Raw genomic sequence first — 24,650 nt, 5'->3', positions numbered from 1 at the left:
ATGTGCCATTTAGTAAGTGTTTGACAGTATCTGTTTCCTTCTAATGCTGAACACGGGCAGCCTGGGCTCAGAGTGGGGCTTGAAAGGTCTGAGCCTAGATCTGAGGTGGATGAGTTCAGGTCTCTGGCCTATAACCTGAGTTCAGAGTTTCATGAAAAGCTTTATGGATGCTTTGTGCTTGGCTTCAGGCATGGAATATTACCCCACAAGTCTGAATGGAAGAGGACCTCAGGTCCTATGAGAAGGAGTCCTAACAATTCTGCATTTCTAGGAGTCAGAATAGAGACAGGCGTGCATGTGGAAGATACTGGGATTAGAAAGAGTGCCATGTGGCAGCATGGCTCAGCGGTTAGGAGCACTGGCTGCTCTTCCAGAGGACCCAGGTTCAATTCCCAGCACCCACATGGCAGTTCACAACTGTCTATCACTCCTGTTCCAGGGGATTCTACACTCTCACCCAGACATACATGCAGGCAAAACACCAATGTACATAAAATATCTATAAAGTACAAATAAATAAATTAAAGAGAAAGAAAGAGTGCTCTTGAAGAGTCAGATCAAGAATCCACCCTGCTAACTCTGTAACCTTGTACAGCTTACAGTTAGCTACTGAGCATCATTTTTGATTTGATTTCCTCCATGTTGTGGTGGGTAATATTGGTTACATAAGAGCTGATGCGTTTCTAACCAGAGAGGTTTAGATAGCTTAAATAGGCATTTACCAATGAATGGTTACAGACCTGTGTTAAGTTTGAGCTGGAATGTGGGATGGAGGCATGCCATGGTTTTCTAGAATGATTTGTGGGAAATGATTTTTTAATCAAAAACTTTGGACTGATGAAGGAGAGGAAATTTTTTAATTTTACTAATGGTACCAAGAAATGGAAGTCCTTTCCTGGAGCAACTGCTTCAATCCTTTAAGCAGGCATAGTTTCTGCCTTTGTAAAACACTGGTGTGTTTTATACATCGCTGAGTAAATGAAGGACTCTTTGGGGGAACCAGCCCCAGGGGAAAACAGCGGGTAAGTGGTGAATGTTAGGAGACCCAGAACCCCCTCTCTCTCTGACCTCTTTTCATCAGGAACATTCTGCATTTATTCAGTTTATGGGCATGGGGTTGTCTGTTCATCATCCTATTACTAAAGGTCAAACTGAGAGAAGACTGTTGGAACAGATAATCTCTAAAATCCCTTTGAGAATGATGAAAAGACACTATAAGAGGAGAATGAAAAGGTAGAATCTATATCTACTTATATTTCTTCATTATAATTTCCTTTGTCAGAAACTTCATTCTTTAGAAATATAATTTAATACTATATCAGTTTCCATTTTTGGTGGTTTGCAAAATCTGTTTATATATTATCACAGAGTAAATATTCTTAAACTAACTATAATTGAGGTTTATTACATTTTTAAAGAAAAAACTTGTATACATATATTTACTGCATACTTATATTAGTTGTCTATTTCTGGTCTTTATATTTTTAAGTAGAACTGCTATGGAGTTGAAAATTAACTCTATGTAAATCTTTTAAATAGAGCACATGAAATACATTTATGTTATCTTTTTACCTATTCGGTGTTTGGCTGTAGATCTCAGCATCTGCTTCCATCAGTTACTGGATGAAGGCTCTATGATGACAGTTAGGGTATTCACCAATCTGATTACTAGGGTAAACCAGTTCAAGCATCCTCTCCACTATTGCTAGTAGTCTAATCTGGGGCTGTCTTCAGATTGGATTCCTGGGAATTTCCCTAGCACCAAGTTTCTCCCTAACCCCATAATGTCTCCCTCTATCAAGATATCTCTTTCATTGCTCTCCCACTCTGTCCCTCCCCCAGCTAGACCATCTTGTTCCCTCATGTTCTCATCCCCTACTCCCTTCCCTTTATTGCCCCCCACCCCCATTTTATTCCTGGAGATCTCATCTATTTCACCTTCCCAAGGCAATCCACGTGTCCCTCTTAGGGTCCTCCTTGTTAGCTAGCTTCTCTGGAGCTGTGGGTTGCAGTCTGGTTATCCTTTGCTTTACATCTAGTATCCACTTATGAGTGGGTACATACAATGTTTGTCTTTCCGAGTCTGAGTTACCTCACTCAGGATGACATTTTCTAGTTCCATCCATTTGCCTGCAAACCTCATGATGTCATTGTTTTTCTCTGCTGAGTAGTATTCCATTGTGTATATGTACCACATTTTCTTTATCCATTCTTCAGTTGAGGGGCATCTAGGTTGTTTCCAGGTTCTGGCTATTACAAATAACACTGCTATGAATGTAGTTGAGCAAGTGTCCTTGTGGTGTGATTGAGCATTCCTTGGGTATATGCCCAAGAGTGGTATTGCTAGGTCTTGAGATAGATTGATTCCCAATTTTCTGAGAAGTAGCCATACTGATTTCCAAAGTGGCTGTACCAGTTTGCATTCCCAGTAGAGGAGTGTTCCCCTTTCTCCACATCCTCTCCAATATAAGCTGTCATCAGTGAGTTTGATCTTAGCCATTCTGACAGGTCTAAGGTGGTATCTCAGGGTCGTTTTGATTTGCATAAGGATACTGAGCAATTCCTTAAATGTTTTTCAGCCATTTGAGATTCTTCTGTTGAGAATTCTCTGTTTAGATCTGGCTACCACCATTTAACTGATACAAACAATTCTCTATTTTTCTACTAATGCAACACTTTTCCAATTAAAAATGTAATTTCTTTTAGTATTTTTTATTAATTTTTTTTTGATCTTTTGAGACCAGGCCTCATGTATTCCAGGCTGGCCTCAAACTTAACATGTAAGCCGAGGATGACCTCAAACTCCTGATCCTCTTGCTGAGTGCTAGATCATGAACATGTACTACTATGCCCAGCTTCTATTCTGGGTTATTTCTTTTTATTCAGTTTTCAAAATCTTCAAATGTTGACTTAGTAGGAATATTTGATTTCTTCTACTTGAAGAAAGGGAATCAGGAGAGCTGAGAAAGGATGTGACAGGCTGTCTGGGCATATCAGTCCTCTACATTGTATGATATTTTGTTTGTGTTCTGACAAATAAAGTTTTCCTGGAGATCAGAGGTAAGAGCTAGCCACTAGTTAACCATAGAGGCCAGGCAGTAATGGCACATACCTTTAATTCCAGCATTTGGGAGGAGGAAGCAGGAAGATCAGGAGTTCAAGGCCATCCTGGGCTACATGAGATTGAACCAGTCTAAAAGAGAAACAGAGATCCAAGAGGTGGAGGCTTACACCTTTAATCCCAGCATTAGGGAGATGGAGACAAGAATGTAAAGTGGGTAGAGACAGGATCTTGCCCCTTTTCATTCTGAGGATTCGTTGAGACAAGATGCCCTATTTGGTCTGAGATTTCATAGCGGTAAGAACTCTAGTGGCTGGCTGCTCTGCTTCTCAGATCTTTCAGCTTTCACTCTGATATCTGACTCCGGGTTTTTATTGTTAAAACTAATTAAGATCATGTTTCACCTCTGGGTTCCTGTGATGTCAGTCACAAAGGGCTCCCAGCAGTGCATGGCTTGTGATTACAATGTCTCACTCCTTGCTGCCTTCAGTTCCACTCCAAGTCCTCAGGCTAGAATGAGTCCTGACTTCACTGTTAGCAGGGGAGTTTCACAGGCAGGCTGAGGAGAGGTCTTTCTTCCAGTCATGCCTTAAAGATGGATCTGATGAGGCCTACTCAACTGGGGAGGGTTTTGGGAAGAATCAAAGAACACTGATTTATATGCTAATCTCATCCACACAAAAACAAAACACAATAATACCATCAGAGAAATATCCAAAATCATGTTTGACCAAATATCTGCTTACCATAACTCATCTACACTGACAGATAAAATGAACAATCACACCTACCAAAATTGTCAGGTTTTCATGTGGTAACACTTGAAAGCATACACTATCCCTGGAATATGGAAGGAATTTAAAGGAACTTAACAGTGAAGACTCATTTCCCCCACTGCCTCAGTATCCTAAAACCACGCTCCACATAGTTATGCCTTTCATATTGACCTCACTCCGGACTGCAGTGATTAGGCCTCTTTTGTGAACTAGTGGGCAGTCATCTGCACCCAGCTATTCCTCTTAACTGCTGGTGAGCATTTCTGTTAGTCTGGGTCTTGTTCCAGTGTGGGACTCATGGCCACTTGCCATGGACTGGCCCACCTGGGGTACCACGACTGTAGGAGAACCAGGGCTTGGGTAGTCAGGAAGGCAAGGATTCAGCGAATGACAGACAGACAACACACTCAGAAGTGGTTTGAATCTGCTGCAATTTTACTTTTGTAAATCAGTAGTTTATATACAGAAAAGAAAACTATCAAGTCATACAAGGAACAACAAGAGCTTCGAAATAATTCAATTATATCATCTTTTAAAAAACAGCAAGCACACAATTATTAATCAGCGCTAGACATATCCCTTCACCCACAAGAACTTTATGACCCAAAGAGCAGTCTGTGGTTTCTAAACTTAGTACAGTCCCTAGACTTGTGTAGACTTCTCGTGGTTGCAGCTGTGTCCCTTATCTTATCCCAGCAGTTTTCTAGTTTATTATACATTTCTGCTTTTCTGGTTCTCATGGCCTACTTAGCCAATTTGGATGCTGCAGATCCTCCCTAAGTCTTTCTTCAGTTCTTCCACCACATATCTCTTCTAATATGAAACCTTTTTACCTGCTGGAATATGGACTCCTGTACTTTTTCGCCTGTAAGGGGAAGGGGTTTTGCTGTAGTCCTTAAGTTTCCCATGCTGAACTCCCTCAACAGAGGGGCCCACCATCTGCCTCCTATGAGATAACGTTTTCTACCATAAATCACTTTAGTTGGGATTCCTAAAGGATTCCTAGTGGGTGAGTGTTCATTCCCTAGAATTGCCTGATACTTTCTTTATCTAGCGGCTTGGGGTCTTAAAAAATAGCTCATTCTGCTATATTTAATTAAGATCCATGTCTAGCTTCCCCTTTCCTCCATAGTTCACAACCCAAGCATTCATTAATTTTGGCTATGCTTCATAGATTAATTAGAACATTATCAGAAAAGCAGTTATACAGAACCCATAGCCCAGGGAGCTCATGATCTGTGAAGTACGTCTTCTTTGAGAAGGAGGCATAAGACGGGCACTATGCCAGGGACCTCCAAGGAGCTTAGTTCCGTGGGACACGTATCTCCCGTTCACTATTATAGACATAATTGTTCATGTCACACGATGACACTGGAGTTGGTGTGGCAGTCACTCCTGCAGGCCTTCCACATCTCCTTCCTTAGTTGTGGGGTGAGCGCATCAGTGGGCTGGGGTATTTTGATATGTACATTTTTCAGTTCTGCTTTCTGTTCCTGTTTGGGTTCCCTTTTCCAACTTTTGCCTTAGTGGCCCAATGTCCACTAAAATGCACCTTGTAAGGAGCTGCTTAGTAGAGGATACTGATAATTACCCTTCTCCTTCTTCTCATTATTGATTTCTATTGATGACCTTTCTCTTAGGCCTGCAATTAAATTTACTCAAAGAGCCATAATTTATGCAATAAGGAACATGTCCTAACGGTGTATTTTACATGTCAGCACTGATGACTGATCACTAGGTCAAAAGCCAAAAGAAAAGGCAGATCACATGCTAGGCTACATCATAGTTAATGTGTAAGAGGCTCTAATTTGCCACCAAGATACTACCTTATTAATGGAAGTCACTTCCAAAATAGCTGCATTTGGTTTTTAATTTGAATTGCAAGTTCATGATTTTACGGTGAACACTCAGAACTAACTGCTAAAGTTTTACATTATAATTTCTTACTCTTAAGTGACAAATTGGACACTAACAATCTGTGTGTGTTTATGCATATGTTTGCCAATTATTTCAAACTTAGAAAGTTTATGCCAATGACACTTTACAAAATATGTTAGTATTCCATCAAGATTCTCCTTCCTATAGACTCTAGCTAAGCCTCTGCACATGTATATTACTGGTTTAGTTACTACAAGACCCCTTACTCATCACATAGTTATTTTTTTATCATGCATATGGGAAAACAAGCCCAAAACCACAAAGAAAGTAGTTCAAATTCAAATAGCTAATACATGGTGGGAAGACAATTAGGATCAGGTTGGTATTCTAATTCTTTTCTCTTTCCACTATATCATAGAATACTTGTGGTCTTGAAAATAAAAAATTTAAAAGGCAATAGCATTAAGTTTTAGTTAAGTATCACAGGAACTGATCCCCAACCTCGTGTGTGTGTGTGTGTGTGTGGTATGTGTGTGGTGTGTGTGTGTGTGTGTGTGTGTATGTGTGTGTATGTGTGTGTGTGTGTGTGTGTGTGTGTGTGTGTGTGTGTGTGTTTGAGCCATGATACAAGTGCCACTTTATGGAAATTTTCCAAAGGAGTCCACATATGATAAAAAAACATTTTATATTTGTCTACACTCAGTAAGTTTGGTCAGCTACACTGTGATTTAATAACCCAGTTTAAACAAGGAACTACAAGCCAGACAATGACTCTGACTCATCAGGTAGGAAAGTAAGGAAGCGCTTGTTATTCTTGGTCAATTTTTATTTCTAAGTAGTCTGGAGCAGGGTCACGCTGCAGACACTGTCCTTTTAAACACTCGGAAACCTCTGCCACTTCCTGACATTGATGGCTTCTTCCTCTAAAGGAGCAGCTCATAGGACACAAAACGGAAATGCAGGGTGACAGCTCTCTTGTCCTTGATGCTGATGGGCTTCCTTTCTTCCCCTTGGACAACTGACCTTAAATGATACCAAGCTGTGTAGATGGACAATAGAGACTAGGAGGATTTTTGTTTGACTGTTTATATGATCTAATGTCTAAAATGTGACTGCTCATTAAAAAGGAAGGAACTCATGTTTACTGAGTACTTTTCTGTGACTGTGTGTGTGTGCACATGAGTGAAAATGTGTGTGTGTGTGTGTGTGTGTGTGTGTGTGTGTGTGTGTAAGTGTAGTGTATATGTACAAAATTCAAGGTGCTCACATAGTTATTTGCCAACTGGTACAGAAGTCTTTCAATATTTTAAGATCTTAATGAAGAATTGTTTTGGTTCCCCCAAGTAGTCAGCACTTTAAAAGTAGGATATTGCAGCCGGGCGTGGTGGCGCACGCCTTTAATCCCAGCACTTGGGAGGCAGAGGCAGGCGGATCTTTGTGAGTTCGAGGCCAGCCTGGGCTACCAAGTGAGCTCCAGGAAAGGCGCAAAGCTACACAGAGAAACCCTGTCTCGAAAAAAACCAAAAAAAAAAAAAAAAAAAAAAAAAAAAAAAAGTAGGATATTGCTTATGTTCCTTGATATTCCTCTAACATTGTTGTCCTGATTAGTTTTTATTGTCAATTTGATTCAGCCTAGAGTGAACCTCAATTGAAGGAATGCCTACATCAGTTTGGTCTGTATCCATGTCTTTGAGGAATTGTCTTGATTGCTGACTGATGTGGGAACCTCTAGCCCACTGTGGGTGGTCCCATCCATAGGCAGACAGTTCTGGGCTCTCTAAGAAAGCTTACTAAGCACAAATCTGGTTGTGAGCCAGGAAGCAGCATTCTTCCACAGTTTCTGTTTCAAGGTCTTATCTTCATGTTTCTGCCGTGATCTCTTGCCCTAATTCTTTCAACAATGGACTGTGACCTAGAAGTGTAGGATGAAAACTCTTTCCTCAGCTAATTGCTTTTGGGCATGGTGTTTATCACAGCAACAGAAAAGGAAACCAGAACAGTAGATATCCAGAACAGGTTAAAATAATAACAAATATTAGTACTGTCACCTAACCCTCCTGGATAAGACGCCTGGTTTTTTGTTTGTTTGTTTGTTTGTTTTTGTTTTTTTCTTCTTTACAGTTATTGGCACAAACTTCCAACTTACTCTGCTTTGGAAATGTTGGAATTATCTGATTCATCTTCACACACACACACACACACACACACACACACACACACACACACACACACACAAATCCAATCATTTAGACCACGGTTACTTCATATTTTACATCTTCCTTTACATTTCCCAGTTTTGCTACCGTTCACTATATCATTCCAGGTCAAATTATTCCAATTCCAGGTCAAATTATTCCAATGGCCTCTTCAGTCTCTCTGTTCTAGATTCAGCCCTAGGTTCAGCCCCGGCTTCTCTTGAGCTCACTTCCAGCCCAGGCCTCCTGGTCCCTACTTTGGAAGTCCCTTTAATGACGGGGATTTTTGTCAACGGACATGGAATGACAAAAGCTGTCTTGCCCCTCCCTCCCGTAGTGCTTACTGTCTGTAGCATCCAGTGATCTGCGAATGGCGCTCGGCTCTGGGGGACTGCCTCAGCTGTAATGCTGTCTCCGACTATGACTTCATACCAGGTTCTTTTTCTCCTAGCAGAATTATTACCCTCGCAGCAGCAGAATTCCTCAAGCCGCTTAGATTTTTTTTTTTTTTTTGGTAGAAATAGTTTCAGATTCTTTAGCTTGTTTGCTCAGTCATATGTAGTTTTGTTTGAAATTAAAGTGCTGAAGTCCAGGTGGACATGGTGGTGCCGACCTGTAGTTAGAATACTGGGGTGGCTCAGGCAGCAGGATGGCTGGTTGGAAGGCAACCTGGGCTTCTTCATGAGTTCCAGGCCAGCGTGGGCCTGAGATACATAGAGGCAGTATCACTGAAATGAGGGGGAGAGAGAGAGAGAGAGAGAGACAGACAGACAGACAGAGACAGAGAGACAGAATAGGAGAAAAAGTGCTACGATTCATTGGATCGACTTTATAACTCATGACTGGATAACAACCTCCATCTTATCAAACATCTGAGTTACACAGGCCTTACAAAGATGAGTGTTTTCCTCACATTAACCAGGAAAGGCCTAGAAGTAGGATGAGTATAAAGTATCCGAAAGGACATATACAGCGTTGAGAGTCAGGAGGGAAAATTCCATGGTGGAAACAACTCCCTACTGAGGGAAGAAGAGTCCTGGCTATTTCTCAATGGTTTGCAGATTTCCCCTTGCTTACAAAATTACCCCTTGCAGAAGACCGTTTTTCATCAGGGCAAGAGGGAAAAAACCCCATACATTTACTTCTCCTCCAGCTTTCCTGGGGTCTTATTTATTCCCCATCTTGCTTTCCTGTTGTGTGCTTGTATAACTGTAGGGCCTGCTGAGGTTTTCTGATGAGCATGGTGTTTCTAAATGATACCTAGAGTGAAGCAATGGACTGCAGAGAAGGCTCAGTGAGGGGAAACCCCTGCTTGCAAGCATGAGGACCTGAGTGAGCTCTGGTTCCAGCACTCACGGGAAAAGCTGGGCCGGGCCTCGTGTAACCCTAGTGCTTGTAAGGGGAGTGGCAGAAACAGGAGGCTCTCTTACTGGCCTCTATCATAGCCACAGGTTCAGTGAGAGACCCTGTCTCAAGGGACTAAGAGTGAGAGATTGAGCAGGTCAATCAAAATACTCCTCTAGCCTTTACGTGTGCCCAATCGCATGCACTTGCATACACAGGTAGGAACATGACACATTGTCCCCATCCCCCAATGCCATACAAAGAATGACACAGGCTGCAACAAGCCAGACATCTCAAGTTTAGCTTTCGTCCATGTCGTGCATGTTGTGGGTGACTAGAAGCAACCATTCCAAAAGGATGAACTGTGAGGTCTGAGGCCATGCGAGGCAAACGTTACCACTTGCAGAGGGTAGTAATTATCTTCTTGTTGTGGGTTGCCAGGACTGTAGTTTTAAGGGGAGGAGAGGCCCTGGAATAAGTAGAAATGGCAGACCAATTATAGTCCCCATGTCTGTTCACTTCAGAATGTGCACTTTGTTTTCCATTGACTTATTATGTAAATGAAGTAAGTCTTTATGGTAAAGGTCTTGTTTGTATTATTTAGGGCAATTCTTCCCTTGTGTGTGCTCCCTTATTAAAGGCTTCGATGCATCATTTCATTATTGTAACGAGAACAGAATTGTATCTGTGGAAAAAATCTATCATCAAAGTACTTTTCAGGTTCTCCAGGGTTGCATGCCAAAAGTAAACAAAGACATACAGTTGTGATATATTTTTGTGTGTTTTATTAATACCACATTATGAACTTTCTGATAGCTACTGTCATCATCACAAACATTTCCTTACAACATGATAAACTTTGAGCCTTTGCTGTTGGCAGGGACTTCTAAGCACACTACTTGAGATTTTGTCATCCTGTAGGAAAGTTTCAGTGCTCCTCTATGGGTGGGGCAGCTCAGATTCAGAGATATGACAAAGCTCTCTGGAAGTTGTTAATAGCAAGAAATTGGCACCATCCGCATTTCAACAGGGGGCTTTTCTGCTACACTGAGCACTTTGCAAGGTACTGGACTGAAACAGCGGCAGGGCGGTGTGGTGGACTCTGCTGAGAACTGTGACAGGATCAGAGAGGGAGCACTCCATTGCCTGGCGTGTCCTGCAAAGCTTCGTGGAGGGGAGAACACAGATGTAGCATGTTTCTGGCATGAGTGAGGGAGGAAGGCATTCCAGCCAGGCAGTTTGTGTGCAGAAGCCCAGAGCCTTGGGGATGTGTTATTGTGGAAGTGTTCTGAAATAGGAAGTGAGAGGGGCAAATTGCAGAAGGTGAGAAGAGAAGAAGTGGGCAGGGTCCCAGATGGGCATCACCCAGTCCTTAGAGCTTGCTCTCATTTCTGCCTCTTAGCTGGCAGCTGGCAGACCATGTCTCCTTTTTTGCTGTTCTTACCCACATTCATCACCTGTGTTCCTTGTCCAAAACTAATTTTGTTGCCTTGTTATCACCTCTTCCAGCCACAGCTTCTGTCCTGGCTAGTTTTATGTCAACTCGACACAAGTTAAAGTCATCTGAGAGGAAGGAACCTCAATTGAGAAAATGCCTCCATAAGATCCAGCTGTAGGCAGGCAAGCCTGTAGGGCATTTTCTTCATTAGTAATTGATGTGGGGAGGGTTCAGTCCATTGTGGGTGGGAACAACCTAGTTTTAAATATATATATTTTAATATATATTTATATTTAATATAAATTTAATATTTAATATATATTTTAAAGCCAGCTGAGGAAACCAGAAGGAGCAAGCCGGTAAGCACTCCACCATTGCCTCTGCACCAGCTCTTGCCTCCAGGTTCTTGTCAGGCTTGAGTTCCTGCCAGTGGCTTCCCTCAATGGGCTATGATTTAGGATATGTAAGCCAAGTAAATCCTTTTCTCCTAAAGTTGCTTTTTGTCATGAAGTTTCACCATAGAAGTAGTAACCATGGCTAAGACAGCTTCCTTGAGAAATCAAGAGGAAGATTATCTACTCTGTATGGAAAGTCCAATTAAACTCCCCCTTCCCTCTTACACACACACACACACACACATACACACACACAATTATAAAATAGGTTTCCATATGGCTTTTTCAGGTAACTTAAGTGTTAATTGTCTACCCACATCCTTCTTTGCCCCATGTTTCCATTCCTTTCCCCACCTAAACTTCACTCCCCAATGTTCTTTCTCCCCTTTGTATCATCTGTGTTCTACTATCCCTGCTCCCTTAAGGTCTTCCTTCCCTCTCTCTTCATGAATCATTCTTTACTAGATCACTGGTTTCCAGAGGTGCTCCAAATTAAACACACAAATCTAAAGATTCAACACCAAGATCCACATATGAGTGAGAACATGTGGAGTTTGCCTTTCTGGGTTTGTGTTACCTCACTGGGTATAGTGTTTTCCAGCTCTATTTATTTACCTGAAAATTTCATTTTTCTTTATAGATGAATACAATCCTGTTATCTAAGTACCACATTTTCATCATCCATTCATCAGGTGATGGACATCTAGGCTGTTTCCATGCCCTAGATACTGTGGATAGAGCAGATATAAACATAGACGAACATGTTGTCTCTGTTATAGGAAATAGACTCCTTTGGATATATGCCCAGGAGTGATGTAGCTGGGTCAAGTGGTAGATTTGTTTCTAGTTATTTTAGGAACTGCCACACTGATTACCACATTGGCTGCATCAGTGTGTACTCCCTCCAACTATACACACGAGACCCAAAAGCTCCACCAGGAAATTCCTAGAGCTGGTAAATACTTTCTGCAAAATGGCAGGATAAAAAAGTCAGTAGCCTTTCTCTATACTAAAGACAAACAGACAGGAAAAACACAAATAACAAACAAAACCAGAGAGACAATCCCATTCACAATAGCCTAAAAAAATACCTAGAAATACTTAGTCAAGGAACTTATCAAGACTTACATAATGAAAAAATTTAAATGCTGAATAAAGAAATTAAAGAAGATCCCACAAGCTGTAGCAACCTCTCCCACACATGGATTGGTAGGACTGTCAAACTGGCCATCCTACCAAAAGCAATCTATAGATTCAATGTAATCTCCATCAAAATTTCAACATAATTCTTCCTGGAAATTGAAGAAACAATCTTAGAATTCATGTGGAAACAGGAAAAGACCAAAATCTACAGGTTTTAAACTTAAATAGGGTTCCTGTGTTTTAGATTTGATAGTAGTTTCACTGATAGAAGATGTCAGTAATCATAGTGCAAGCCTACAGGCAAACAGCTCTGAAATGGAGCAAAGCTTGACATGGGAGCAGAAAGAATGAACAAATGCTTCACACAGAAAGTGACACTGAATAGTCATACCAATGGACAGCCTTCGGTATGAACAGTCGGATTTTCTTTGGCGTCCTTTGAGAAAGATCTATTTGCCTGCAGCCATTCTGTAACTTTTCTGTCAAAATGAGTCCTGCCCCTGTAACTCCGTCAGAATGGAACATGGACAGTGGTAATTCGCTGAGTTGGTTTCTTTGTTGCCCGTGTTCTGTCACTCTACCCTAAGTCCTGCTAAGGCAAGGACCACATGTATGTAGCTTGCTCATTGTTGCACCTTTTCTACTGGCTCCACAGTGGCCACTCAAGAAACATGTGTCCAGTGAATTCACATGACCACTGACTGTCATTTCTGTGTGTACATCCTACTAGCTCCAGGCAGTTATTATCCAAGATGTCCATGTGGTCCCAAAAGCACCTGAAAACAATCTCAGGAAGCCACTTGGCTGCATTTTTAAACTTGCTGTTATTATTCTGAGCTTTTTGGTTTTAGCTGAGGATGTCCTTTCCCTTACTAAAGTGCTTACGTACAGTGCTCCAAACAATGCATGGTCTATAGCTTTTCAGATCATGATAAGGAATCCCTGGGGGCCATTTTACAGTGAATCAGTATGGAAAATTTCATGTTGGAGTTCCCAAGAGGACAGCTTAAGCCTTTCTTCAGTTGCTTCCTTTTTGAGTTTCTAGTCATGTGGGGACTCTGTAAAGTTTGCTTTCTACAGGGGTTCTTAAAATTGTTCTTCAATGATAAAACCAATATATGGTTTTGTATTTAAAAATATTTATGTGCATACATGTGTGCTTGTGTGAGCAGGAACACATTCATGGAGGTCAGAGGGCAACACGTGCATGCAGGAACCCATGGAGGCCAGAAAGAGGTATTGGCACCCTTGGAACTGGAGTTACAGGAGGTTGTGAGCTGCCATATGGGTTCTGGGAACAGAACCAGGGTTCTCTGCAAGAGCACTAAGTGCTCTTAACTACTGAGCCATCTCTTTAGCACCAAATCAATGTGTTTTAAAGCAGCTTCTGAGACAACTGTAGGTTTTCTATTTCAGTGGTTCTCAAATGGTGCTTTATAAAAGATCCTCTTTGGGTAAGGAAGGCTTGCATTTTAACGTTAGGATGTAGTATCATTGACTTGTATTTACTACTCTTTAAAAACAGTTTTAAAGTAGCATGCATGCCATCAACTGTCTTGTGGCATCTTCACACCTGTGTCATCTCACTTTTCTTATTCATCACCTGCCCACTGCCCTCCCCTGCTCCGCTGTGCTCTTTTTCTGTTTCACATCCTCTTCCCACATAGTCGTTCTGCTTTCATTTCACATATGTTTCCATATCCCATTATCCTCTCTTTTAATTCTCCCCACCCTTAAGATATATTTTACCCCCTTTTATGGTCTCTTTTCTACTTTCATATCACATACACAAACACAGACATATACTTGCTATAAATACACACACATGTAAATGCACATACATATATAAATAAGCACACATATATACATTGAAGTATATATTCCACATTAGATAAAATGTGTGATATTTGGTATTTGTCTGACTCTAATTTATTTCATTTAACATTAGTGATTTCCAGTTCCATCTATTTTCTTGCAAATGTCATGATTTTATTCTAAAAAATTCTATTCTGGGCACTGAAGAGATGGTTCAGTGGTTAAGAGCACTTGACATTCTTGCCGAGGATCAGAGTTCAGTTGTCAGCACTAGCGTTAGGTGGCTCATAACTGTCTGTAACTCCAGCTCCAGGAGGTCCAATGTCCTCTTTCTGGCTTCTGTAGACACACACACACACACACACACACACACACACACACACACACACACACACCACATAAATAAAATTAAATACACCTTTCTAAAAATTCTATTCTGTAGAATACATTTCCTCTCCACTAGCTTGTTCATGGATATTTATCTATGAGGGTTCCATTTATTAACTATGGTAACTAGTATAACAATAGAAACTAATGTGTAAGTATCTCTGTCAAATGTTGATTTAGAGTCTGTTAGGTATATGTCTAGGGGTGGTACAGATGGGTCATATGATAGTTCTATTCTGGGTTTTTGAGGGAACTCCATACTGATTTCCATATTTATATTCCTGTTATTTCTTCTGCTTACTCATTTCTCAAGATTTCCACAATGGTTGCACCAGTTTATAATGTCCCCAGCACTGTGCTGGGTTCCACCTTCCCACATATTTGCCAGCATTTGCCTTTTTAATGGTAGCCATTGTGACTGGGATGAGATAGAGTTTCATTTTCCTGCTGGCTATGATGTTGGAGACATACTCAAACACTTACTCAAACACATGCCTTTTGTGTTTCTTCTCTTGAGACCTGGCTCATTTGTTAATTGGATTTCGGTGTTTTGGTTTTGGTGTTTAATTTTTGCAGTTACTTATATATTCCAGGTATCAACCAGTGCTTCGCTATACAGTTGGCAAATATTTCTCCTCATTATGTAGGCTATCTTTTCATTGGTGATTTTTTTCTTTTGCTGCACAGGTTTTTAATTTAATACAATCCAATTTGCCAGTTTTGGGGATTATTTCCCATGGTGCTGGAGTCTGTTTCTGAATTTCTTGCCTACTCTTGCATGTTGAAATGTTTCCCTCTGGTGATTTCAAAGTCTCAGGCTTTACATTAAGATCTTTTATTCATTTTGATTGATTTTTGTGCAGAGTTAATTTCTGGGGTCTTCTTTTATAGTTCATTCATCTATGTGCCAGTACCATGTAGTTTTTAGTGTGGCTGCAGTGAAATTTGCGATCAGGTATTGTGAAAACTTCAGCATTGCTCTTTGCATTTGGGTTGACTAGCCAGGGTGTTTTGTGCTTCCATATGAATTTTAGGATTCCATTTTTTTCTAGTTCTGTGAAAAATGTAATTGGAATTTTGGTGGGAATTTCATTGGATCAGTATATCACTTTATAGTGTAACATAGGTATTTCACAATATTCTATCAGTTCATGAGCAGTGCGATGTCTTTGCATCTTTTGGTGTTTTCTTAAGTTTCTGTTTGTTTTGCATTTAAATTTTCTTTTGTGTGTGTGTGTGTGTGTGTGTGTGTGTGTGTGTGTGTGCGCACACTCATTCTTGGAGATCAGATGACAGCTTTTGAGGAGCCTTCCACTGTGTGGGGTTGGGAAATTTAAATCAGATAATCGGGCTTGGTGGCATGTCCCTTTCCTTCTGATCCATCTCAGGTTCTCATCTTCGAGTTCTTTCAGCATTCTAAGCTTTTCAGTGTTGAGTTCTCCCACCTCCTTGGTTAGGTTTATTCCTGGATATTTTATTTCATACTTTTAGAAGTCATTATAAAGAACCCCCCTTCCCTATTTTAGTTTCTTCTTGGCAAATTTGCTCCTGTTACAGAAAAAGGCAGCTGATTTTTGCTTGCTGATTTCATAGCCTCCTGCTTTGCTGAAAGTATTTGTCATACTGAAGAGTTTTCTGTTTGAATCTTTAGGTATTCATCTATCTATCTATCTATCTATCTATCTATCTATCTATCTATCTATCTTGCCATCTGCAAGTAAAGATCATTTGATTTATTTTCTTTTCTTATTATATCCATGTTATTTCTTGGGTTAAGACTTAGCATTATATCGAACAGGGGAGAGTGGGGGACTCTTGTCAAATTCTTGGTTTCAAAGCAAGTGTTCCCCAGTTTTCTCCAAGTAATATAATGCTGGCTATAGGTTTGTTGTATATAGCTTTTAACATGCTGTGGTATGTTCTCAAAGGTTTGATAGAGTTTGGGGAGGGAATCCATTATATTCTGGTCTCTTCTCTGTGGAAGACTTTTGTTATTGACTTTTCAGTTTTATTGCTTGTTATGGGTCTGTTAGGTTGTTTATATTCCTGATTTCATTTTGGTAGGTCTTTGTGGCTAACTTTACTCATTTCTTATGGATTTTAGAGTTTTCTTTAAAAAAATATATTTTTTGAGACAGGGTTTCTCTGTGTAACTTTGTGCCTTTCCTGGAACTCACTCTGTAGCCCAGGCTGGCCTCGAACTCACAGAGATCTGAACTCACAGGGATCTGCCTGACTCTGCCTCCCAAGTGCTGGGATTAAAGGTGTGCGGCACCACCACCCGGCCCATAACATCACTTTTTAAGTTTGAATATTATTAATTTGGGTATTTTGCCTTTCATTTTGGTTAGTTTGTTCAGGGTTTGTTGGGTTTTATTCAAGTAGCTGCTGGAGTCCAGCTCAAGTGGGTCAGAGAAACTGGAGAGAGGATGTAGAATTGGTGACTGAACACACAAGGGACTTATCTGAGGGAGCAAAACTTATTCCTTGTCTTTATTTTCCTCTTATCCTTCTTATACTACCTCAGCAGAAATTTCTACGCAAGAAAAGATCACATCACAACCACAAGTTGTGTATTTTCCAAAAACAAATTAAAATCTTTACACAAGAAGGAATCACGCTATGATCACAAGTCACATATTTTTCTTAGATGCCCACTTGTAGTTAAACATTTTCCTTTGTATTATTTCTCCAACAATAACATCTTTACCCCAAAGCAGTGATTCTTTTATTATTGATTAACAAGGCTTTAAGCAAGCCAAGTGTATTTCAGCCAGTTCCTTTATACCGGCAGGCAGCAGTTTGTGGTTACAGTGTAGAAAATTCTTATCTACATTCTACTCCACAAAACCTTACTCACGTAGTCTAGCTAACCACCTATTTTTTTCCCTTTACGCACAATAGGGTCATTTAATTTCCTTTTACAACTTTGTTTTTTTAGAGTGCACACCGAAACCTGTGATTAATTCTGTAAACTATATGACCAAGGAACTTAGTCCTAACCTTGAGTGTAGGGACATAATTGCCTTCCTTGGTCATCAGCCTGTTTTTCCACTGGCAGAATTCCTGGGTCTATGATGTGTGAAACTTCCTTGTTTTCATTTTTCAACCTCAGCAAGTCTCATATCTAGTAAAATGGAGGGCGTCTTTTAATCATTTCTTTTCTGTAGCTCTCATTGGAGCGATTGGCAGAGCAACCTAAACCATTAACCATTTCCCTAATCATCTTCACTACGAGCGCTCACCCCCTGTGTCTTTTAGGCCGACTCAGGAAGTTCAACTAAATCCTTGATGCAACTTCGCATCCTTGCTCTTGTAAAAATCATCTTTATTATGATCTGCAAGTAAATTGCCCAGTGAGGAGTGGGATTTTTCCGTGAAGCAATCACCCTATACCAGATATAGTGGGGTTCTGACAATCACACCATACCAAATACAGTTAGGAGCATGATAAGAGCAAGCAGGAGAAGGCCCAGCAGAAGCAAGAGGCCTTCTGGAGGGATCCCCTGCCCCTGACCCCTGGGGCTTTGCCTCTCCTGGCCACACTCACCCTAGCCGTGCTAATATACTCCATAAGCTCCGTTGTGACTGCAGCTCCTCTGACATGACCTCTGCCAAGTAGCCAACTTTTCGTTTAATTAATTCTATACTTTACCCCCCCCCCGATTGCATTACTTTCAGATCTGATCTTTAATGTCTTGCTGCACATTGATTTTGCATTTGCCTTGTTCTCGTTCCCCTAAGACCTTGAGATACATCGTCAGGTGAATTACTTGCTATATATCTGATCTTTAAGGACTTATAGCTGTAAAAGTTCCCCACAGAACTGTTAGGTGTATCCCAGACTTTCTGAGAAGTTGTGCTTCCGATTTTCAGTTGATTCTAGGGATTTTTAATTTGCTCCCGATTTCTTTATTGGACCGGTTTGAGAGTGTGTTGTTTCCAGGTATGATGACACATGCTTATAAAATCCCTGCACTTGAGAGACGGAGAGAGGAAGATCAGCAATTCAAGGCCATTCTCAGCTGCACACCCAGTGGAAAGCCAACCTCCATGATCTGAGAGGCTACCTTTTAAAAGTGTTTTGTTCAGTCTTCAAGTACTTGTGTGCTGGTTTATCTGGCTGTTGGTTTCCAGTTTTGTCCCACTATTATCTGGTAGGATAGAAAAATTTATTTTAGTTCATTTTATAATGGTTGTTTTGTGTTTTTGAGACAAGATCTCTCTGTGTAGCCTTGGCTGTTCTGGAATTTGCTCTGTAGACCAGGCTGGCCTGGAACTCAGAGATCCGCCTGCCTCTGCCTTCTGAGTGCTGGGATTAAAGGTGTGTGTCATTAAGGCTTGTTCTGGAGCCTTTATTGTTGGCTGTTTTAAAGAAGTTTCCATGGGCTGCTGAGAATATACATTCTGTATATGTTGGGTAAAATCTTCTATAGATATCCGTTATGTCCATTGATCTATGGTGTTGTGTAACTCTGAAATCTCTATTGAGTTTTAGTTTGAAGTCTTATATAGAGATGAAGAGGATTATTCAAGTCACCATTATTTATAAGGACCTATCTATTATATACTCATTAGTGTTTGTTTTATGAAGTTGGAAACTTCAATATTTTGTGCATATGTATTTACAATTGTTAAATATATTCTTGGTGAGTTATTCCCTAAAGGTGTCATGACCCTTCTGTATCTCTTCTAGTTTTTGTTTGAAATTCACTTTATCAGGCATCAAAAGCTATGCAGCTTCAGCTCTGATTTGCTGTCAAATCAAATCTTTGTTTTTGTTACTGCTGTCTATTTCTGTCCTCTAAGTGGTGGGTAATGATTGTAACTAAGTCCAAGAGAAGGAGACTGTTTCCTAAGAAGACTCACATAAGACAAGACGGAACAGATGAACAGGGATGGGGAAAAGAGAAAAACCCCGAATGACAGTATCCTAACATTTGCAAAAATCACAAGGTGGAAACACAAAAAGCGTAAAGAAGGAAGCCAATAGGACATCTCCAAATGCTCACAGTTCCTGAATATTCAAAACAAAAAGTTAAATAGTTAAAATACCCGACAAAGAATGTAAAAAGATGTTTTAAAAATGGCCCACAATGTCACAGAGGACTTACCCTATTGAATGCAATAAGGAAATTCCTGACCAACATTAGAAAGTCAGAATAAATGAGAGGGTCAGCAACACCAGTGAAAAATTAAAAAGCATGTAGGAAAATTCTGCAAGGCACTGGGATTCTGGGATGAAGGGATGAACAAGCAAGGGATTAGAAACAGAAACCATGGAGCGATGGAGGCTTCTGTGAAACATGGAGGTTGGCTGGGGCCGTAGCACTAGCAAGCAAGACTATATGAAGGAAGAGGAAGGTTTTTCTGAAAATGAGGTGACTGAATCAGAAAAAAAACCACTTTAAGTTTTGGTGAAAAAGATAGATGCCTTTCCCAAGGTTCCCAATAGCTAAGTGGAGACATCAGCCAGTGTGGGAAGAGTTTCTCTAATAGATAGCATTTACCTCTATGGCTTTATTAACAACAATGGAATTCTCAGTGTATCAAGATACATGGATGGAGGCCTTGCCCTTTTGGAGGAGGGGGTGGGGGGTGGGTTGGTGGGGTTTCGGGGAGAGGGAAGAGGGATGAAAGGGGATCTGTGGTTGGTATGTAGGATGAATAACAAAAATTTTAAATAAAAAAAGACATAGACAAAGCATGAATATGAAGTAGACAAGGATTTTTATAGCAAGTTGAGAATCAACATAGACATTACTGCTGCCATGAAGTATCAGTATATTGGAGCAGATGTACTGAATTTAGCAGAGACCATGTTTGCATTTGTAGATGGTCTAGCCTAGGAACCAGCAGTGTTTGACCTTTCACCACAGCAGAGAGAGTGACAGAGGATGCTGCAGTTGATTCAGAGTAGGTTGCAAGAAGAGCATTCCCTTCAAGATATGACATTCAAAAGTGCCACCAGGGGAAGATGATTCATCACTGACTCCAGATGCGTGCAGAATCCACAGTCATCTATATGTCAATAAAGTAGCAGGGAATTTTCACCTAACTGTGGGCAACTTACAATTTTTCTCACAGAGTAGACCATTTGTCTTTTGGAGAGCTTGTTCCAGGAATTATTAATCCTTTGGATGCAACTAAAAAACTGCTGTAGATCACAACAAGATGTTCCAATATTTCATTACAGTTGTGCCAACACAGCGACACACATACAAGATTCCAACAGACACCCATCAGTTCTCTGTGACAGAAAGGGAACGAATCATTAACCACACTGCAGGCAGCCACGGAGTCTCTGGAATATTTATGAAACATGATCTCACTTCTCTCATGGTGACAGTCACTGAGGAACACATGCCTTTCTGGCAGGGTTTTTTTTGTAAGCCTCTGTGTGGTATTATTGGAGGAATCTTTTCAACAATAGGCATGTTACATGGAATTGGAAAATTTGTAGTGGAAATAATTTGCTGTCATTTCAGACTTGGATCCTACCAGCCTGTCCATTCTGTCCTCTTTGAAGATGGCCACACAGACAACCATTTACCTCTTTTAGAAAATAATACACATTAGTACCTTCTGAGTGGAGAAAAACTTTTTGCCTAAAACATAAAATGTTTTCTAATAATAAAATGTTGTGCAATATATTCAAAGAAAATAAAATATGAGAACTTGGAAACATACTTATTTAAAAAAGGGAAAAAAAAACCCAGCCAAGGTGGGGGGGGGGAACCAAACTGAAGTCATCCTGTATATATCGTGTCTGTTACAAATGTCCTAGAAGAAATTACACGGCTAACTGGAGAGTCAGCCCAGCTGGAGTCCCAGGTGAAGCCAGCACTCTGATGCTCTCCCAGCATCGGTATGGAGATCATATGGAGAACAGTGTGGAGAGCAGAGCTTAGAGGATGGAGGTGAAACCGTATTTAAAGGAAAGGGATAAATGCAAATGTGTATATCCTTTTGGTTTTTAAAAAATATTAGAATAAAATGTGTAAACATGTGGAAAACTAGTCTAGGCTCTAAAAACTGTAATCCGCTCATGTGGATCATAAAGGAAAGAAGAGATTGGTCCTGTGTTACAGCCTAATTAATGTGAAGCCATATTGACAAGACCATGTGGTCCACTACGGGGTTCTGAGGAAGGTGACTGCTTTCTTGACTATTGATGATAGATTCTTAGAAGACTAAGGTGAAGTTTCCCAAGGGCAGGTATGTAAGTGTTATGATAGGTAAGAGGTACCACTCACAGCTTGTACACGGGACACTGCAGGGAGAAGAGAGCACAGTTTACAAAGATAAAAGTTACCAATTTGTAAAACACTGAGGGACAAGTATAGTATCGCATGCTTGTGAGGAGTGGGAAACAGAACAGCCGAGAGATGGGTGAGGCAGCGTCAGGTCTCAGGCAGCGTAGGCACAGCTGTAAAACTGGACCAGGAACCAAGTGCTGCCCTCGGGTCTCTGGGCAGAACTGATGAGGCTAAAATGAGGGAGCCCTGTCAGGTGCTATTAAAAACTGCTGAACCTGTGTGCCCGCCTGTTTTCCTCTTGTGATTTTTAAGGGCAGAAGCATCAGGCAGTCCCTGGAGAATAAGTCATTGAGGGAGACCCAGGTCTCTACATTGACAGTGGTGGCTGAGAGTGTGGCCTGGGCCAAATTAGTGTTTCAAGCAAACGTTTTTAAAGATAAAAAAAAAAAATCACTTTCTTGAAAGAGGGGAGGCAATCAGGGAGGGAGGAGAGAGCAACAACGCTCTCAGCAGTAAAGTGCATGGAAACTGGCATTTTGTAGAAAGTAAAAATTTTTGGCTAAAATACTCCATCTTAGGAGTTAAGAAGTTAACTGACTTAAAGTAAACTTTTAAGTTTTTAAAAATGAATCCAGGAAATTTCAAATAATGAGTGAGTCTTCTCTGAGGTTCTTGTGTCTTTTGTTTATTTGTTTTGTTTTTCTCTTTAGGTTTTATTGTTGGACTAGACACACATCATCTCTAACAGAAGAATTTTATTAGTGAGAACTGGAATGTTGGCCACTTGAGACTGAATATTGCTTTTCCATGTCTACTTGCTAGAAAGTTCAGTCATGTTTCACGGAAGAAAATACTGATTTAGAATTACTAAATTCTTTTTTAGTAATAACAGTATTACAATGTATTTAGAAGATTTAAAAGTATTTCCATGTTTTCTAAGTATCATGTTAAAATTTTATGGAGATGTATCTCTTCCATTAAAATTGACTCTATGGGAATTTGTTTAAAGAAAAAAAAAAGCAGAAGAATTAGAAACCACAATGGAATGCATCACCAATAGATCAGGTCAAACATAAGAAAGGGAATCAGGCATACAAGTCATGGTTGAGAGGAAATATTACATTTATACAGCAATAAAGAAACAAGTAACCAAACATCTAAGTTACCAGGGAAACACAAGTCAAAACTGCATTGAGATCCCATCTCATCCCAATAGGAATCAACAAAACCACCACCAACAGCAACTGTTCACAACTGTGGGGCTACACAATTCTGGGAGGGATGAGAATTAGTATAGCTACTGTGGAAAATACATCATGGCCCCTAAAGTAACTAAATAAGGAGCTACTGTATGATCTAGCCATACTATTCCTGGGAACACACCCAAAGAAATATAAGCTGTCATGCTACAGATCCCTGTACATCCTGTGCAAAACAGCCAAGTTATGCAATCAGCCTACTTGGCTATTAAAGATAACTGGATGAAGAAAATGTGCTATATATCCAGAATGGAGCTTTTATTTCATAAAGCTCCATGTACACAAAGAAGTATATTTATTCCTTGTATGTAAAAAAAAAGTACAAAATTATGTCATTTGCTGAAAGTAGATGGAACTGGAAATTGCCACATTAAGTGAAACAAGCCAGATGGAGAAAGACAAATATTATATATTCCCCCCCCCAATATGTGGAGTCTAGATATAGAGAATACATACAAAGAGAGTGGGATTATTTAGGAAAAGGAACAGGAATAGCAGGAGGGAATGGTGGAAAGGTGTGAATATAGTCAAAATGAGTGAAATCCACCTGTCTTGGTTTAGTATCATCTCTGTGATAAAGACCATGACCAAAGGAAACTTGCGATGGAAAGGGTTTATTTGGCTTACTATTCCATTAAGGGAGCTGAGGCAGGAGCCTGGAGGCAGGAGCTGGAGCAGAAGCCTTGGAGGAACGATGGTTACTGGCTTGCTCAGCCTGTTTTCTTATACCATCCGGGACCAGCTGCCCAGGGATGGTACTGCCCAAGTGTATTGGGCCCTCCTACATCAATCATCAATCAAGAAAATGCCCAACAGACTTGCCTACAGGCAATCTGATGAAGCATTTTCTCAATCAAATTTTCTCTTCCCAGGTAACTCTAGGTTGTGTCAAGTTTTTTCTCTCTCTCCAGGATATCATCATTTTATACAGTGTATGTATGCTAATAACCAGGATACCATCACTTTATATTATATATGTATGCTAATAAAAACTTCATAAAATATTGTGGAAATTTTATGAATCATAAAATTAAAGCAAACCAAATTCAGTAGTCTTTCCCCCTTTACAGCTTATACAATGGTGCCCTCTGATGGTATAAAAGTCACTGCCATTTATGTATTCTCTCACAGCTGCACTTACTTCAGAGTTTCAGAGGTTCAAAGCTTCTTGAAGCCATGGAAATTCATTGATTGTCTGAGTTATTTAGCCAGAATCCTTTTCTGATGAAACTGTTAACTGTTGTGTGACCAAACACACTATTTTGCTTGTTGCAATGTCTTAGGTGCCCTGAGGGTAGGAAACTCTGTTTTATTAGCAGAGAAGAGAACAATTTGCCTTCATATTATTTTGTCAGTTTAGAGTGAGACTCCTCTTCCAGATCCCAGTCTTTGGTTAGAGGGAAGTTCTGTGCACTTCAATAACTTGAGAGTTATTGGAGAGTGTTCAAGTCCATTTTTTCTACCAGCAAACAACCTCAAATGTGCTACTACTATTGAATTCACAATCACATCTCCTATTTTCTCAGTCACTAGTTACTAAGTTATAGCATATTTATGAATGTATGAGAAATTCAATATTAACGAGAATCACATTCTTAGAAATATGGAGGAAGCAGTCATTTGAAACTGTATTCACCTTATGCTTATTAATACAATATCTGTCTTTGATGGGCACTATTGTAGCTCTCTCCATCTTGCCT

General features: G+C 40.3%; 1 protein-coding gene and 1 pseudogene across 2 annotated transcripts in view; both read left to right on the top strand.

Annotated features, from left to right (window-relative positions):
• The window catches only part of LOC114695923 (lysosomal Pro-X carboxypeptidase-like), a 61,145-nt gene that overhangs the window by 984 nt on the left and 35,511 nt on the right, over positions 1-24,650 (top strand). The window lies entirely within an intron of this gene.
• LOC114695913 lies at positions 19,739-21,012 on the top strand (annotated as a pseudogene).

The sequence above is a fragment of the Peromyscus leucopus genome, chromosome 1 (genome assembly GCF_004664715.2).
Source record: "Peromyscus leucopus breed LL Stock chromosome 1, UCI_PerLeu_2.1, whole genome shotgun sequence".
NCBI lineage: Eukaryota > Metazoa > Chordata > Mammalia > Rodentia > Cricetidae > Peromyscus > Peromyscus leucopus.
The sequence above is the reverse complement of the archived record's forward strand: the minus strand, read 5'-3'. Positions and strand labels throughout refer to the sequence as shown.